Below are 10,872 nucleotides of genomic sequence, written 5' to 3' on the forward strand. Positions count from 1 at the left end.
TGTTCTTCAGAGCAAAGAGCATGCACATTTATATGCAGCCTTCAGGAAATGCATCTATATTTCAGAGAGTTGCAGAATGGTTATTAAAAATGTACTCTGATAAAAAATGATGTGTTTAAGAAAAATTGATTATTCTTTTTCAAGGAAGAAACTATTTTGTGTGTATGTGTGTTTGTTTTTAAGAGAGAGAGAGAGAGAGAGAGAGAGAGAAAGGGGGGGGGGGCTGGACTGTCTTGTTTCTGACCTGTGTCTGTCTTTTCCACTTCACTTTGAACAAGTGGATGTGGGATTTCCCAACTGAGTTGAAACCTGAACCAAATCGTGCAGGTGCCACATTACAGTACTTGCAATGCCTAGACACCTCTGTCTGCATTTGGCTCAGTTTTGGTTGTCCTTTAATCTGCAACTTGTCTCTTGGTTGGCCGAAGACTGTGATGGTTTATATACACACGTTTTGTAGAGAAATACTGGACCAAATAATGCCTCAACAAGTTTTGCTGAGCTCAATAACATGACCAAAAAATTCCATTTGAGTATTGAAATTCTGTATAAGAATGATCATTAACAGAGCACTGGATCATACTGAAGTACCTCTAAACAATATAAAACCAAACAGATCAAATTAAATTTTATTGTCATTAAACAACTTAGTGTTGTAATAGACAGCATCAAAAAAATACAAGGAAAGGTACCAAAACACAATACAATACATACATACAGGTTGCTTTTTTTTAAGGTATCAATTAGGTTTTAAAAATATACAGAAAAGAAAAGTATTTACAGTTATACATCTCCTGGATCAAATTTGTCACAGAATATGATGCCGCCTATATTTTCACTACATGCTATAACCATCATTCATTCTGGAGGCGTCTCAAGTTTTCTTCGAATTCCAGAATGTTGCAGGTTGTATTCAGAATCAGCCAATTTTTAAGTTTCTTCCCTAATTGCTGTACTGGCATTTCCCTGTTGAATAGCTTAATCCCCATGTAGTTATGGCAGTTTTGGGTTTTCTTTAGCCTTACCTGGGGCGTGTCAATGTAATGTTTATTTCTTGTGTTGTGTGAATGTACCTCCCCCCTTACTGTGAAGTTACTCTGATTTTCATTGATGTCTATCAGACAGTGGTGTATGAATATTGCAGAGAGAGTCATTATTTTCAGCTCCTTGAATACTGGTCTGCATGATTCATTGTCTGGTAAGCCCTTTATACCCCTAACTGCCCTCTTCTGTCACTTAAAAACTTCCTGAGCCCCTGAAGAGTTCCCCCAAAGTATTATGCCATAGACCAGGTGCGAGTGGAAAAAGGCATAGTATGCCTCTAACATTTGGCTCTTACTGACACGGGTCCTAAGTTTGTGTAGTAAAAAAATTACTCTGGACAGTTTCTTGCATTGTTGTGCATATGTTCGCCCCAGTTCAAATTCGGGTCTAAATAAATTCCTAGCAATTTGACAGATTACCGTCCCTTCTGGTTTCAACTTACTCAAACGAAAATGTATTGTCTCTGTTTTATTGCCATTTAAGACCAATGTATTGTTTTGCAACCTTGTGGTGGAGTTTTGTACCATGTCTGTATTTTTGTCCTCTAAAGTTTCCAGATTTCCATTTGATGTTATTAAGCTGATGTCATCAGCATATAGAATTGATTTGTCTGGCAAGTTATGTGGGAGGTCATTGTTATACATTAGAAAGAGAAATGGGCCAATTACTGATCCTTGAATAACTCTGGTTTCAATTTTGAGTATGTCTGATAGCTGGTTCTCAATTATGACCATTTGTTGTCTGTTATCAAGGTACGATTCTATTAGCGATAACTGTGAGTCCTTTATTCCGTATAGTTTTAACTTGGAAAATAAGATCTCATGGGAAATAGTGTCGAAAGCCTTACTGAGGTCTAAGAGTGTAATACTAGTAATTAAATGTAACTCGAAATTGGCAACAATCTCATTGATGATATTGTCGATGGCTTTAATGGTTGATTTACCTGTCCGAAATCCAAACTGAGCATTGTAAATAAATTGTTCGTTACAAAGTACTTCAATAGTTGTGTTTTCATGCAATATTCAATGACTTTTGATAAAATAGGGACAATCGAAACTTGTCTGTAGTTATTTGGACAGTCCCTTTCTTGTAGATCGGAACCGTGATAGTCATTTTTAATCAATCTGGAAAGATTCCCTCCTCAAGGATGCAATTTATGAGATAAGTTAACGTTAACAATATTGTGTCTGAGATTTGTTTCAATATCGCATTAGAGAAACCGTAATAATTCTCGGTTTCGGAGTTACTCAATTTTGCAATTATTTTAGACACTTCCCTAGGGGTGACTTGTTTCCAACTAAAATTTAATCCCCTAGTTCTATCTGTGCCGTAGTTGCTCACTCTGTGTTTATATATTAACTCGAGATTGTCAGTGGGAGTAATATTTTTAACACTATATACAAAGAACTCATTAAGTATGTTAGGTGCAACAGGTACTGATTCCTTTCTTACTTTTCTTCCTAATTCGTTATTTATAACTGCCCAGGCAGCTTTACACTTATTTTTAGAATTATTGATAAAATTTTCATTGGCTGCTTTTATTTCCCTTCTGTAGACTTGTTTTGCCCTGGTATACCTATCTTTATCTGCCTGGTTTCCTTGTTTGGCTTTTTTTATGAAGGATGATTGTAATCTTCCTAAGGGCTGCAAGTTCTGGAGTGAACCATTTGCAGCTCTGTTTCCTTTTCAAGTTATTTTGGTTATTTAGTACCTTTGTTATCTTTGGACAGTATTTATTAATATTAAAGCTAAGTGTTGACTAAAAGTTTGTAAAGGCCTCATTTACATTCTTACAGTTCAAAACTTTATTTTCCCAGTCCATCTCCCTTAAAACGAATCTAAGTTTTTCTATGTTCCTTTCCTCTAACATTTTGAACGTTTTCTGTTCCCTTTTATAATACTTGGTTCTTGTCATTGGAAATTTAATCCAGATCCCACTGTGGTCAGAGATGAGTGGATCTTCAACTCTGTATGAAAATGAATTTCTATCCATGTGGGTGAGAATATTATCTAGGGAAGACTTCTTTCTTGTTGGTTGGTCATTAATCAGATAGAAGTTGTATGATCTTAAAATATTACATAATTGGGTCTTAGCATTTGACTGGGTTAAGACATCAATATTAATGTCCCCTAGATAAATTATATTGAAAGTCTTGTACTTCTTTAAATACTGTGTCAGTTGTTCCCAGTGGGTTATAAATATATTTATGTCTGCGGCTGGGGTTCGGTAGAGTGAGATCAGAATCAGCTTAATTCCTGAGAAAAGGACACCTGCTGCTTCAAATGACTGTTCTAAGCAGAAAGTTCCTAGACTCAATAACTGGTGGTCTAGATGATTATTACTTATTAGAAAAATTGAGACACCTCCAAGACCAAGTCTCTGTCTGTAAAAACCTGTTTTTAATTCAAACCCAGATGGAACATAGAGAGTTCCTTCAACCTCTGAGAGCCAGTGCTCATTAATACATAGAATATCACATGGAAAATCTTCCAGAAAATTCTCTAGCTCACAGTATTTTGTTTCTCAGACACTGTACATTGATATGAAAAACATTTAAAATATCCTTCTCAATAGAAAAGTTCCCTAATTTCTGCTTGTATTCCTGAGTATTTTGTGAGCAATAATGTCACCAAAACTGAATATCCAACATTTCTCCACCTCTTAGGGAATATAAACATGTACTGTTTGGATTTAATTACCACATACATTGAAGTTGATAATAGCTGTTGAATTTTTGTCTCCTTTACTCCGAAAGTCACCTTTGCAACTTTAGCTCTACAATGAAACTTTGTAAAATAACTGTTTATGGCTGTCTTAGTTTTGAACATTTATTTTGTTGGACATCTGTATTTGAGGTGATGGCTGGAAAAAGGGCACGTGGACTTACGTGCCTCTTTTCCATCCATTGGGTTAAATAATCCACCATACTTTCATCTATGATCTCCATAGTTTCTGTGTCAGTCAATTAACTCTAGATATCAGGACAGCAGTTTGATGGAATCATTGAACAGCTGGTTACAGCTGCATGATGATGGTAGGTAACCTTCAGTAACTTTAAATTTAAAATTTAACACTTTGTTGTTATAAAAGAAGCGATGAAAGCAGTGTGTTCATGACAAAGGTACAAATGGCCTGCAGCACAACAGGTCTGTCGAGTGTTATGGAAGAGACTCTTCGATTAAGGAACATAGAAAAGCAGCAAGAAATGCAGGCAAACAATATGTTACTGCTTTGAATAAGGTAATACCAGCTATAACAAATTATTTAGGATTAAAGGAGACTTCTCACTGAAAGGCAGAAGTGGTGCATCGTTGACAGGTACACAGACAAAAGGGACAGATCTTTGCTTTGCTAGCTCTCAGAATGAAATTCCATTCTAAAGCTGTATGAGAAATGTGGGTGTGCATGCGCACACACACAAACACACACACACACACACACACACACACACACACACACACACACACACACACACACCTGTCTCCCTACTGCGTGCATGCCTGTTGCTCCTGCAGCTGCAGTTGACGGACTTTGAGCGAGGGCGTATAGTGGGCCTGCGGGAGGCCGGCAGGACGTACCGCCGAATTGCTCAACACGTGGGGCGTGAGGTCTCCACAGTACATCGATGTTGTCGCCAGTGGTCGGCGGAAGGTGCACGTGCCCGTCGACCTGGGACCGGACCGCAGCGACGCACGGATGCACGCCAAGACCGTAGGATCCTACGCAGTGCCGTAGGGGACCGCACCGCCACTTCCCAGCAAATTAGGGACACTGTTGCTCCTGGAGTATCGGCGAGGACCATTCGCAACCGTCTCCATGAAGCTGGGCTACGGTCCCGCACACCGTTAGGCCGTCTTCCGCTCACGCCCCAACATCGTGCAGCCCGCCTCCAGTGGTGTCGCGACAGGCGTGAATGGAGGGACGAATGGAGACGTGTCGTCTTCAGCGATGAGAGTCGCTTCTGCCTTGGTGCCAATGATGGTCGTATGCGTGTTTGGCGCCATGCAGGTGAGCGCCACAATCAGGACTGCGTACGACCGAGGCACACAGGGCCAACACCCGGCATCATGGTGTGGGGAGCGATCTCCTACACTGGCCGTACACCACTGGTGATCGTCGAGGGGACACTGAATAGTGCACGGTACATCCAAACCGTCATCGAACCCATCGTTCTACCATTCCTAGACCGGCAAGGGAACTTGCTGTTCCAACAGGACAATGCACGTCCGCATGTATCCCGTGCCACCCAACGTGTTCTAGAAGGTGTAAGTCAACTACCCTGGCCAGCAAGATCTCCGGATCTGTCCCCCATTGAGCATGTTTGGGACTGGATGAAGCGTCGTCTCACGCGGTCTGCACGTCCAGCACGAACGCTGGTCCAACTGAGGCACCAGGTGGAAATGGCATGGCAAGCCGTTCCACAGGACTACATCCAGCATCTCTACGATCGTCTCCATGGGAGAATAGCAGCCTGCATTGCTGCGAAAGGTGGATATACACTGTACTAGTGCCGACATTGTGCATGCACTGTTGCCTGTGTCTATGTGCCTGTGGTTCTGTCAGTGTGATCATGTGATGTATCTGACCCCAGGAATGTGTCAATAAAGTTTCCCCTTCCTGGGACAATGAATTCACGGTGTTCTTATTTCAATTTCCAGGAGTGTATTTAGAGCAACTTTCTCCTGAATACAATGTACTCTAATAACACTAGCCTTAAAGTTAATAAAATTTTCTGACAAACTTTGACTTAGATCCCCGACATAACCTATAATCCCAGATATACGATTGAGTCTTTGTAGCATTTAGAGCTATAGCTTTTTTGTTCATTACATATCATACCATTAGCTAGCATTCTTTAGAACCACTTAATCACAACTTATTAAAAACACCATCTTGGAGTACTCCATTAAAATGTTCCTCCTTGTAACAGTCTTTCTGGCAACAGCCCTTTACACATTCAAACATGGCTGGTATTACAATGTACGGAAAGTTCTGGTTAAGAGTAACGAATTATTTAGGAACGAAGATGACGACTCAATGAAACGCAGAATTGCTGTGTTGTTGACAGGTACACAGACAAAAGGTACAGAGCTTTGCTTTGCTAGCTTTTAGAATGAAATTCCTTTCTCATGCTGCAGGAGAAACAGGAGCAAATGTACGCATGGAGGCGACTCACTGAAAGGCGGACATGCTGCGTCATTGACAGGTACACAGACAAAAGGTCTCTCAGAGCTTTGCTTTGCTAGCTTTCACAATGAAACAGGTCGACGGGCACGTGCACCTTCCGCCGACCACTGGCGACAACATCGATGTACTGTGGAGACCTCACGCCCCACGTGTTGAGCAATTCGGTGGTACGTCCACCCGGCCTCCCGCAGGCCCACTATACGCCTTCGCTCAAAGTCCGTCAACTGCACATACGGTTCACGTCCACGCTGTCGCGGCATGCTACCACTGTTAAAGACTGCGATGGAGCTCCGTATGCCACGGCAAACTGGCTGACACTGACGGCGGCGGTGCACAAATGCTGCGCAGCTAGCGCCATTCGACGGCCAACACCGCAGTTCCTGGTGTGTCCGCTGTGCCGTGCGTGTGATCATTGCTTGTACAGCCCTCTCGCAGTGTCCGGAGCAAGTATGGTGGGTCTGACACACCGGTGTCAATGTGTTCTTTTTTCCATTTCCAGGAGTGTAAATCTTTTGAGGATACGAGGCACTCATGCTAACTTGTCATCTAAGTTTGATCAAAATATACGGGAACTGATGGCAAATGATTTGCAGTCCATGTCTCACAAAAAAGTCATTACTGCCAAAGTAAATCTAACTGATATTATTCCAATGATCTAGATTTAAATGTAAAAACGTTTCCTGAAATATTCAGGAAATTTTTGAAGGATCAAACTGGGAAACCTCTTATTACGAGGTATAGCACATACTTCAAATTCTTTAGACAGAAATGTAGATTCTCATTCCGAAAACCTAAAAGTGATGCATGTGACCACTGTACACAAGGTGAAACAAAAGTAGGCCTAGTAACAGTTACATAGGTGAATATTTACTTCACAAGAAAAGGTTGACAAATATTTTGAAGTGATAGGTGAAATTTTAAAGAAAGATAAAGACACTGTGACATGTAGTGTCATGGAATTTGAGTATGTCTAAAACTTTGATGCCAAAGCTGAATGAGACTGGTCAGTTTCACAAAAGATGCTATGCATGTACATATTCAGTGTTCATTTTCATAATTACAAGACACACTACATGTACTTCTTCTTAGAAACTCTACCAAGGAAAGATGCCAACTCTATTTCACCTTTTCGTAATGGCTGTCCTAAAATGGAAATGATAAAATATAGAGATTTGAGAAATGTAATATTTCTTTCTGATGCTGCAGATTAGTAAAATAAGAATAAAGCCATGGGTACTTTTGTTAATAACTTTCATGTATATGAAACTGCAGTATACATCAACTTTTCCCAGTGTGTGGAAACTTGTTTTCCTAATGTGATAGAAATTTTTCACAGTGAAATCAGCTCTAAGAAAGAAAACCATTATCCCTTATAGCTTAACCATACCTTGAAGCAGTTATTGTATGCCGATCTCCACATTCAATGTATGCTACTGTGCTGATATAATCAAAGACTGGAGTGGACAAATGAGCAAGTTCTTCATAGAGGCCCCTTTGTCTAAACAATATCCATTTGAAATTCAGAGTTACATACAACTACAGTACAAACCAGATGTTGGAGACTTACGCCGCTTCACTGACCAAGAGAGCGAAGACTGGATTGAAAGTTTTCTAATGGAAAGGCATCCAGCTGCTCTTAAAGCTAAGGATGTAGTATTTGATATTGAAAATGACTTGAATACCTTACATGCATTAACTGATTACATTGGAATATTGTTTGCAATATAATTATTTCTAAAAGGAATGTTTTTCAGCAGTAATAAATTGTATCATCTGAATAAATCTTTATAGGCTTTTTATTAATTATATGTTAATATATTAATTATTATAGTACTTACTGGTCAGAAAAACACATATAACACTTTTTTTTCAAAAATTCCTGTTCTAATAAAACAATCATATAAATGTCAAGAAACTAAACTTATTGTAATAAGGAAGCTTATATTTAATTCAGAACGTGGTAATTATAATGGCAAATAAATAAAATACTTTTATAGACAGAAAACAAAACTGTACAGCTCTTTATCTCAAACCATGGTATTTGTCTATGAGCCCTTTCCCCAGCCACTGCCTCAATTATTATTGTTGATTGTCAAAATTCCATTATAATTAATGGTGTGAAGTAACTGATTATGTGTTAAGTTCTGACTGTGCTCTGTAGTTTTTGTGTGTAAGTTTTTTTTTACATTGGCTTATTCAGTTAGCTACTGTTTAAATATCAGTCTGTGTATTCAAATTTGGAAGGAGCGATTTTCGTTAGTTGTAAATATACAAAATACTTCATTTCTGAGTTGCTCTGTATTTCATTAAAAGTCATTATCTGCAGGATAATTTTCACATTACTCATGATAATAGTGCAGTTGGGTCTTACAGAAACGTTTTCTTTAAAGAAATATTGGTGATTAACTACACATGCAAACCAGCTGAAAGTGAAATTTTCTGTGAACAAATAGTTGCTTGTTTCTAAATTGGTATACCTTCTATGAAAGTCCTCATTCTCCTCTTTTCAATAAAGTTTTACTGTTTGCAGGAACTCTATATTTGAAAATTTACCTGGTTTCAAAATTTTCATATTCCAGAATATTGAAATCATAAATATACTTCTGTCCGAAATTCAGTACCATCGTTTCATACCCCTAATTTTTCTGTTTTGAAAAATGCAAATTTTCACTAAAATAGTTTGTTTGTTAATTATTCCAATTAGAAAATTTCGCGTTGCCAAACCTTTCTCCAGGTTCTGAAACTCCCCATATACATTAAAATCACCCTATCATTTTTGCAATTTTCTACTTGTACTAGTCTTCATTAAATAAAGTTGCATCAGTGCCTGTTGTGTCTCTGTTCCTTTTAATTTGCCTATCTTTTATATTGTTAGCTGACTTATTATAACTTGTATTTCACCAAATTATAATTTTTTATATAACAGATGCCTATAAGTAGGTATCACACGAAGGTCTGAGGCAGTTCTCATTCAGCAATCATTATGTTAAAGCCACATAGATAGTCTGTGATTAACTATCATAACGTAACCATCTGTGTGACAATATGTTATCAGTCACTTGCAAGTTAGGTAATTATGCAAATCATCTGTGCTGAACTGTTACAACATGAATTTAGAAAAGATATCTGTATGGTGTGAAAATTGGCATTTGGCCCTAAATAATGAAAGGTGTGAGATATCCACGTGAGTGCTAAAAGGAAAACATTAAAGTTCGGTTACACAAGAAATGCGTCAAATCTAACAGCTGTAAATTCAACTAAATACCAATGATTTACAATTACAAACAACTTCAACTGGAAAGAACACATAGAGAATGTTGTGGGAAAAGTCAAACCAAAGATTGTGTTTTATTCGCAGAACACACAGAAAATGCAACAGGTCTACTAAAGGGACTGCCTAATGACACTTGTCTGTTCTCTTTAGGAGCACTGCTGCATAGTAAGGGATCCTTACCAGATAGGATTAACAGAGTACATTGAAAAAGTTCAAAGAAAAGCAGCATATTTCGTATTATTGAGAAGTAGGGGAGAAAGTGTGTCTGACATGTTACAGGATTTGGGATGGAATAATTCAAACAAAGGCAGAATTTTTTCACAAAATTTTAATCGCCCAACTTTCTCCTCTGAATGCAAAAATATATTGTTGACGCTGACATACATAGGGAGAAATGATCATCATCATAAATGAGGGAAATCAGAGCTCGCATGGAAAGATATAGGCGTTCGCTTTTTCTGCGCGCTGTTAGAGATTGGAATAATAGAGAACTTTTCTGAAGGTGGTTTGATGAACCCTTTGCCAGGCACTAAAATGTGATATGCAGAGTATCCTTGTAGATGTAGAGACAGATGTAGAAGTCTTTATGTGTGTCAGAGTTGCATAGAGTAATAGATTAATCTGTCACCAGTGAACTTTGTGGATGTTTGTTTTTAAGTGTAACTTACTAATCTGTGTCTAATATTGTGACTCCTGGATGTACCAAAGCTGATTATGGAGAAGAAGAAAAAAAAAATGAAAAAAAGGGGGGGGGGGGGGGGGACATAATGTGCCAATAAATGACGAAATTGAAAATCATTTGCTGCAGTGTTGTTATGTTCTTTTAACAAATGTCAGTCAAGCCCATTAATAACAGGACAATTCATAATGACAGGTTATGAGACTAGCAGAGGTGAAGTTTCTGGGCTAGTAAGATTACAACATGGAGCAACTCCTGTAGAGCACACAGGTTAGAGCTTGTTGCCTCCACAGTATGCTTACCATGAAGCAGGAGGTTTGAAAGTGATCTCATCTTCAAACTTATTTTAAATCCAACTGGTACATTTCTGGACACGGGTTCCTTATCAAAACTTTATCTACTACATCATGTCTACAATTGCTAGAAGCTTGTAATAGAAACTGTGAAACACCCTGTTACCACATGTTGAAGAACGGTAACTCACCAGCTTTTATTGGTGGATGTTATTGAGAGTGGGTGCTATTTTGAGTGATCACTTCTTTTATATGGCTTACTGCTGATTTTCCCGAGTCACAGTGAATGCCATAGATTGCAGCATCTCAATCAAATCATCTTTAACTGTACTTCATCATGCTGCATTGAGTTTCTTACAGGTAATTAATATTAACAATATTTTTTACTATAGTT

This window comes from Schistocerca americana, chromosome 1 (assembly GCF_021461395.2).
Source record: "Schistocerca americana isolate TAMUIC-IGC-003095 chromosome 1, iqSchAmer2.1, whole genome shotgun sequence".
In the NCBI taxonomy this organism is placed as follows: domain Eukaryota; kingdom Metazoa; phylum Arthropoda; class Insecta; order Orthoptera; family Acrididae; genus Schistocerca; species Schistocerca americana.